Raw genomic sequence first — 9185 nt, forward strand, 5'->3', positions numbered from 1 at the left:
TATTTCCTCCGCCTTTTTAAACAGTTGATTCTTGTGCAGAATTATAACACTTTAAATGTATGGCGTTTTAAGCCATCTATCAAATTGTTGTGTGCCATCGCCACTTTCTATTTGTAAATATCATTCCACTGTTATTTTTATCTGTTATGTTTTGGAAATGCATAAATTCAGAGTTTACAAGGCAGTCTGTCCATAGACCTCAGTAACTGTGATAATACCCACACTAATAGGTTTCTTTCTACTTCCAGGAGAAAAAAAAAACAGGCCAGGCCAGGGATGAATTTATGGCTGTCCACCCATTTGTTTTGAGTTGCCTTAATGGAAGCAAGTGTGTTTTGTATGTGACGGAAGATTAGTACAGAGTGCTGATGAATAAATATGTTTCTGTAGTATGTTTTCTTTTATTTGCTAGTGGAGATTCAAGTTACTTGTTTGAATGTTTGTGGAGTCATTTGATGTGATGTTGTCCTATCTCGTCTTCATTCTGTACTGGTTGGGTTCGAAACCCAGCCTTTTATAAAAGCTCGAGGTCTTCAACTAACTCATGGCTTACACCCTATTCCATGATGCCCTAAGGAATTCCCCAGATCTCGTCTGCCACTAAAGAAGATCGGGTACTTCACACTGGCTCTGGCAAAGTGATTTTTTTCAATTGTGTTCTCTTGGAAGTAGTTAGTAGTAGTTTAAATTAGTTAAATTGGTTAACCTTGGTTAACAACTTTGGCTGTGCTTGTTTTTTCCTGCTGTTTGAGTGTTGGCCGTCATTATTCTCAAGGCCTATATATCTACCCTATCCCGGTTTTCCTAAGCGTGTGTTCAAAATAATTTTCTTAAGCTCGTTGTTTTGAGCTGTTTAAATTAGTGTATGTTATACTTAAGTAACTTAGATATTTACTTAGAAAGCTATCTATAGCCCGGTTTAGATAGTGTCTTTTTCCTTTGTGTATGCATATTTGAGAATTCTTCTTTTTTCCTTGATTAAGCTACCTTGTTTAAGTTAGAGGGCTGCTTGACCCATTTAAATTACAGAGTCTTTTCCCTTTTTGTGTGCATTACTCTTGTTAAGTACCTTGCTTGAGTAACTGTTTGTTTTATTTGGTGGATTGTTTTATCACCTAAGCTAGCTCGTTTAAGTTGAAGGGCTGCTCAGCATGTTTAAGTTATAGGGTTTTTCCCTGGTGTGTGCTTTACATATTTTTCTGTTTAGTAAGCTTATTAAAAAAAAAAATACTTTTTGGTGTTTTCTCCATCCACTGAGCTAGCTCATTTTAATTAGAGGGCTGCTTATTCCATTTAAATTAGTGGGCTTTCCCTTAGTGTTTTGTTATATGTATAGTGAGTTTTGTTTGTTGGCTATTAATATGTCAAAACAGACGAAAAATGCCAAACCCCCGGGTTCAAAATTGTTCTATGTGTAGTCAGAAAATGTCTATGACTGATGGTCATACTGTGTGTATGCACTGCCTTGGAGCAGTACATCTACAAGAATCTTGTGCGATTTGCCATTCTTTCAATTACAGAGTTCTTCTTGAAAGGAAAACTAAGTTAATTCTAAGGGGGTTGTTAATGATTTCCTTTTCAGAAACCATAGGAGCTGGTCATCAGAGTCCTACAAAACAGACCTCTTCCCCTTATTCAAAATCTGAGAAATCAGGAAAAAGATCTTCTTCCACATCTTCAGAACCTTATTCGGAGCCGACAAAAAAGTTATCAAAAATTTCCACATCGTACCCAAAACCTGTCAGGCCTGAGAAACCATCCACCTCAGATCCTTCAGTATCAGAACTGTTGGTGTTTCAAGTTCGGAGCCGGTCCCCAGAACTGGAACCGGTTTCTCCGATGTTAAGATCCTCCATCTTGATCTCCTGCTCTCTCCTCTCATTTCTCCATGAGCCTTTCAGATGGTGATGTGGATCGCATGGTGCGGAGACTTTTGAGGACATCGGTGCTAGCCAGCCTTTTGTCAGAGCCAACGCAGAGGGTTTTGGAAGTGACTAAGCCTACCCTGTCAACATCGATTCCTCCTTCAACCCAATTCAGGACTTCGGAGCCGGAATGCATGGAGCTGATTGTGGTGAAACAGTCTGAGCTGAGACCTGTTCCAGGATCTTCAGCCCCAACTACTGCTGTAACTTCCTCTGTGCCATCTGAGCTCGAGGAGTCTAGGAGCCTACGTTCTGCAGTCGGGTCTGGGGAGGACAGTCTGATCAAATATTTTTCACATCCGGACTTGCCCCTCAGGGTTCGGCATGGGTGACTTCGACTCCTACGTCGGCCTCAGACCCAACTCCTTTGGTGCCGGGGATGCCTTCTAGTTCTTCAGAGCTGGAAGCTTCCTCGGATCATGGGCGGGGGCCTTCAAGGCGATGAGGAGAGTGATGTCCCCACAGGCAGCTCCACTCTTAGACCCAGTCATTCCTCCCCCAAAGGCACCGGTGTCCATCTCAGCACAATTGCATCCACACAGACTTAGAGACCCATGGCCTCAGGACACCCCATTGGATGAACCCCCCTCTTCTGAAACCTCTCCAGAATACCCTTCAAAAGAGGTCCCTCACAAGAGATTATGTAAGAGGAAGTATTTGGACTCCACAGAGGAGTCCGTCACATCTGACACAGACCTCAGTGAGTCAGAAGGGTCCCCACAGTCACCCTCTGAGGATGTCTCCTTTGCAGACATCCTAGAAATACTTGAGCAGAGCCCATCAACCCTTCTGAGGAGGAGTCTGTCTACCTGAAGGCTTTTGGGTCTTGCCCTTCTGCCACTTGGGTGTCTCCACCTTTCGGCGAACTCACGGACCTAGTTTGTCAAAAGGCGTGAGAGACTCCAGACTCAGTGGAGTCTGTCCCTTGGAGGCCAGATAAATTCATTACATCCCCCGCTGATAAAACTTTCCTTACGAAAAGTGTCCCGGTAGATGCTATGATGGTGGCGGCAGCCACCAAGAAGGAACTGTCAGAGACACCCTCTTCTGTCCATCCTTCAAACAAAAAGTCTCGTACGATGGACGGATATGGAAAGCAAACCTTTTCTTCTGTGACCTCTAACTCAGGTCCCTGAATTATCTTACACATTTTACCAGGTTGCAGAAAGATCTCCTGAAGGAGCTAGGAGATACTCCCCAGGGTACAGTAGCTGCGGGGGTATCAGATAAGGTTTCCTGCCAGCTCTCCACCTTGAATTCAGTGGTAAACATCTCCATGAGACTCATTTCCTATGCAGCTGATAGTGAGTAGGGCAGTGGGTTCAGGAATTTCCCTAAGGAGATATTCCTGGATGCACGTGTACAACTTTCCAGAGCCATTTAAGTCTTCTTTTGTTAATGCCCCCTTCAATGGCTCATCCTTATTTGGGCCTAAAATCAAAGACACACCAACCAGGTGTGAACAGGAAGGAAAAACTCTCCCTGCAGTAGGAGTCCATTTTTCGCTACCCTCTAAGCTTTATCCAAAAGGCCAAAAGGGAGGAAAAATGTGGTTCCGAAAATCCAAAAGAGTTTTTCAAGACACGTGGTGATCCTTTCCCCAGGGGCAGAGGGGGAAGCAATAATTGAAGACGCCAGCCACGTGGCAGAAGGGGTCTGTAAAACCACGGCGACAAGGAATCCTTCCTTGGCAAGCCCTTTCAGTGCTCCTAAAAGGAGGCCTGCCTATCCATCTCTGGAGACAGTCAGGGGTCGCTTATCTTTTTACCCAGAAGCCTGGCTAAAAATCACCAAAGACAAATGGGTACAAGGCATCGTATCTAGAGGCTACTCCATACCCTTTTCTTTTCCCACCCCACCTATAAGGAACATTCTGGATGTTCCACCAAGTCACAGGAAATGTGCAACAGTAGAAATACAGAGGTTGCTAGAAAAAAGAGTAATCCAGTTAGTCCCAGCAGACCAAACAGGATCCGAAACTTACTCAAGGTTATTTTTAGTTCCAAAGAAAACAGGGGACTGGAGACCATCTTGGATCTCAGCAGACTGAACAAAGCAATAAAAAAGTCAAAGTTCTGGATGGTAACACTGCAGTCAGTTCTCCTCTTTCTGAAAAAAGATGATTGTATGTGCTCTATAGAACTCCAGAATGCGTACTATCCCATAAAAATGGACAGGCAATCCGGGAGTCATTTGCACTTTCGGTTGGGAGCCAGTCGCTACCAGTTTCAGGCTCTGCCCTTTGGTTTTACTACAGCCCCCAGAGTGTTCAAATGTATGGCAGTAGTTATGGCTTACCTGGGAAGTCTAGGATTCCGAGTGTTTCCGCACCTAGACGACTGGCTCCTAACCAACACCACCGAGCATCTGCTAATAAAAGCAAGAGACACCACATTGAAATTCTGCTCCCATTTAGGGATCACAATAAATTACGAAAAATCTATCTTATTGCCATCTCAGTCTATTGTTTTATAGGAATAGATCTAGACACCACAAAAATGATAGTAAAGCTTCCCCCAGAAAGAGTTCACATCCTTCGAAGTCAGGTCTTAATCCTTCTGTGCAAGTGGAAAGTTCAAAGAAGAACAGTTCTAAAAGTGCTAGGCACCATGGCAGCAGTAATAAACATAATTCCATTAGCACGGCTACATATGAGAATTCTTCAGTGGCTGCTATTCACTCAGTGGTCCACGCAGGAACTACCCATATCCCACCAAATCATAATACCAAAATCTTGCAGGAAAGTCCTTCGTTGGTGGCTTCACTCCACTCATGTGACTTTAGGTCGACCCTTTGTTCTTCCACAGCCTTCAGGCACAGTAACAATGGACGCTTCCCAGATATGGTGTGTGAAGGCTGCCAGCCTAGCTAGATACAATGTTGTATATAATTCTATGTCATTGTAAATGTTAATATAATATACAAGCTTGGTTTTACAAATGTAAGAAAACTAAATGTAAGAAAACTGTGTCATATGTTGTACTTCAAAAATGTAACCACAGTGCACCCTGATGGAAGAAACCTGTTAAGTAAAGAATTACCACTGTGTTTGATGTCAAGCTTGGAGACAGGATGTCTGGACCAGCAAATTCTTTCTATTGTTTTAAGACAGAAATAATTCCTAGATTCTATACGTAAAAGTGTCTTTTATTGCTGTGGCTTCCTGGCCAGGTGCAGCTTACAAAGAAATGTACGTTTTGAGTTTCTGTTAGTCTGGGAACTAAAGGAGAAGTGATAAAAATTATGTAATGTGAAATGAGTCAGCAGTACTGGTATTATCAATTTAAGATTTTATGAGAGAGAAAGATAGAGCATTTTGGATTTTGTCTGAAGCTGACAACAACTCACCAGCACTTTGCCTTTTAAGTAAAGTTATTTAGGACATAGTTTCTCTTAGAGTTAGGGATATAGCCAGATTAGTCTTGCTGTTTTCTATATTTATATCAGATTATCCTACAATATTGTTTTAAAATTCCTGTGATGTCTGAACTCTTGATTAGCACTGTGTTGAATTGATGATATTTGTTTTGTGTTTTTATTTATTATTAAATATTTTTAAACCTTTCAACTGTGGCAGTTTTGTGTAGAGATAATTTAAGCTCTCAGCATACATTGCATGTATTTGGTGATACTGTCCAAGCCACTCCAATAGTCTTGCTGTTCGGTACACTTACTATTTGGGTAACAGTAATATTGCACAGTGAAATTGGTCGCCCTTTGGGAAGGGCCTTATAGTAGCTGATAATAGTGGTTGGTGCCACTGTTTTTTATCTTGTAGCCTGGGCAGAAAAGGGGCATAGCTGGTGAACCTGTGCCAGCCTTCCCTAGGAGTGTCTGTTTCTGTATCTAAATCAAATCTTAGTGTGTGTGTGTGTGTCAGCTACTTGAGTAGAGACATGAAGCACTGGTTGGACAGCGAGGGTGCTAGAGGTTTTAGCTTGACCACTAGGCTAAGATCTGGACCCTATAGCTGTGCCAATGGGGAGTCTTATTGGTTATCTGGAGAGAAAGAGAAAAAACAGCCCCAGACTGACTGTGATCTCTGTGTTCTCTTAAGGGAAATTGTACTATGTGAGAGTGTTCAATCTCACCGTTTGTTCTTACACACGGGTTCGGAGCCGATCCTCGGCTCCGAGTTGGCCGCATAGCAAAGCTTTGCATCTTAGAGAAGTTCGAGACCAGGCTATATCCCACAATCCTCCCTGCCATTACTCAGATCTAGTTTGCCGCTGCAACGGATCACATTGACAGAGAGCTCGGACCAGAGAAAATTTTGTTGTCAGATAAGATAGTTATATATTTTTACTTAAAAAGTTCTTATAGTTATTGGAAGTTCGTTCGCCGGTTCCACAGACTTCGGGGCCGAGCGTCGAATGTTTATCTTTCACTGAGCCCCAGGTCTTGGAACCGGTGTCGGAGCTACCGCCACCTTCCATTCTTCGGTCGGTGCCATCTTCGGCCCCTTCGACCCGATCTTCCAGACCGTTATCCGATACAGATGTGGATCGTGTCGTGCAGAAACTTATGGAGAACACGGCCTTTCCAAGTTGATTGCAGTTTCCTCCCAATTGGTGTTGAAACTAGAAGGCCTCCCTTTATCTCCAACAGGTCCTCCTTCGAGACCCATCCAGTCTTCGGAGCCGGGAGAGGATGAGCCAATGATAGTGGAGCCCTCGGTGCCGAAACCGTCCATTGCACGATCGACACCATTGACCTCGACTCCTTCGGAACCTATAGGTGAGTCGCGGAGTTGACAATCTCTCCTCTGTTCCGGGACTGAGAGTCGTACCGACCTTTCGGTGCTGACTCTCCCTCTCGGGGCCTCGGCGCAGATTGGCTCAGCTCCGTCCTCGGGGTCGAGGCCCACGGGCCCCGTGTCTGGGATTCTTCCATGTTCTTCAGAACCGGGGGAGTCCTCGACCTGAGGTTCAGGGGGTTTTGACCTTATGAGGAAGGTTTTGTCTACACAGACAACCACTTCATCGGAGCCGTCTTCTCCCTCCCCTAAGGAGCCGCTGTCTGTTTCTGTTCCCACGACACATCCAAAGCATAGAGCACCATTGCCTCAGCCACCCCCAGAGGGTGCCCCCTGTTCCTCGGAGGCCTCACCGGAAGCCCCCACCGATGAGGTTCCGAGGAAAAGACTGTGCAAGAGGAGGTACTTGGATTCCCCGCAGGAATCTCTAACATCTGACACTGACTTGGATGAGGCAGAGGGGTCCCCAAAATCCCCCTCTGAGGATGTCTCATTTGCGGACATCTTGCAGATTTTAAAACAGAGAGGTGATTGGCAGTCCCTAGCCCCCACTGAGGACGAGTCGGTGTTGCTGAAGGCTTTTGGTGCTCAACCTTCTACCTCCTGGGTTACTCCGCCCTTCGATGAATTAATGGATTTAATTGCTCGAAGGGCGTGGGAGACACCTGACACAGTGGAACCGGTCCCTCGAAAACCAAGCAAGTTTATCACCGCTCCCCAGGACAAGACTTATCTCACCAAAGGAGTCCCAGTTGACGCTATGGTGGTGGCTGCAGCCACTAAAAAGGAGATGTCTGAGTCTTCCTCTTCTGTTCATCCTCCTAATAAGGATTCTAGGACTATGGACAGATATGGGAAGCGCGTTTTTAGTTCAGCGACTTTTTCCATGCATTCGCTAAACTATTTGACACACTTTACATGTCTGCAGAGGGATCTCATCAAGGAGCTGAGAGATACCCTCCAGGGTAACACAGATGCTGCTGTTTCAGATAAGGTAACAGCACAGCTTAACACCCTTACCTCCATAGTGAACTCGTCCATGAGGCTTATCTTGTATGCGGCTGAAGGATCGAGTAGAGCCACAGCTTCAGCGATTGCTCTACGAAGACAATCCTGGATGCGGCTGTGCTCATTTGCGGAAGCCTTCAAGTCTTCCTTTGCCAACGTCCCCTTTGATGGTGCCACTCTTTTTGGGCCCAAAGTGAAAGAGACACTAACTCGGTGTGAGCAAGAAGGAAAGACTCTGTCTGCTGTCGGAGTCCATTTTTCCACTCCATCTAGACCGTACCCCAAAGGGCAACGAGGCGGAAAAATGTGGTTCCGTAAAACTCAGGGATCTTTCCAAGCCACACAGAGTGATCCCCCCACAGAGGCAGAGGGGGGGGGCAGAAATGGAAGACGTCGCCCCGGTGGCAGAGGGGGTCCGCAGAACCAAGGCAACAGGGATCCTATCCCTGGTATGCCTATCCAGCACTCCTGAACGGGGGCCCGACTGTCCTGCTCTGGAGGCAGTCGGGGGTCGCTTGGCTTTATACCCACAGGCCTGGCTAACTCTCACCTCAGACTCCTGGGTAAAAAGCATTGTAACCAGAGGATACAAAATCCCCTTCATGTCAACTCCACCCCAACAAAGAAGGTTTCCAGATATGCCACCCCATCTGCGAGGCCCAGCAGCAATAGAAATTTCAAAGCTGCTCAAAAAAAGAGTCATTCAGCCAGTCCCGGCGGACCAAAAAGGATCCGGAACTTACTCAAGGTTCTTTTTAGTTCCAAAAAAGACAGGGGACTGGAGACCCATTTTGGATCTCAGCAATCTCAATACCTTCGTGAAGAAGGAAAAGTTCCGTATGGTCACGCTTCAATCGATCCTTCCATTTTTGCAGAAAGACGACTGGATGTGCTTGATAGATCTCAAGGACGGGTACTACCACATCAAGATGGCCAGACCGTCCAGAGATCACCTGTGCTTCCGGCTGGGAGCCAGTCACTTTCAATTTCGAGCCCTGCCCTTTGGGCTCACCTCAGCCCCCAGGGTATTCACCAAATGCATGGCAGTGGTAGCGTCTCACTTGAGATGTCTGGGATTCCGGGTGTTTCCCTATCTGGACGACTGGCTCCTCACCGCCACCACCGAGCGTCGCCTCATACAAGCCAGAGACTATACAGTCAACCTTTGTTACCACCTAGGGATTTCCATAAACTTCGAAAAATCTGCCTTACTGCCCTCACGGCATATTTCATTCATCGGAGCAGACCTAGATACGCGCTTAACACTGGTAAAGCTCCCTCCAATAAGGGCTTCATCCCTCATGGAACAGGTTCTTCTTCTTCTGCAAAGCAGGAAAGCCCCGGCCAAACTAGTGTTGAATGTTTTGGGACTCATGGCAGCGTCCCTGATTGCAGTTCCTATGGGGAGATTGCACATGAGGCTCCTCCAATGGCTGCTGTTCACGCAGTGGTCGTTCCAGCAGTTACCCCTAATGCACGAGATTCTGATAACAGAT

Source organism: Protopterus annectens, chromosome 9.part0 (genome assembly GCF_019279795.1).
Source record: "Protopterus annectens isolate FY-2018-M chromosome 9.part0, PAN1.0, whole genome shotgun sequence".
Lineage (NCBI taxonomy): Eukaryota > Metazoa > Chordata > Ceratodontiformes > Protopteridae > Protopterus > Protopterus annectens.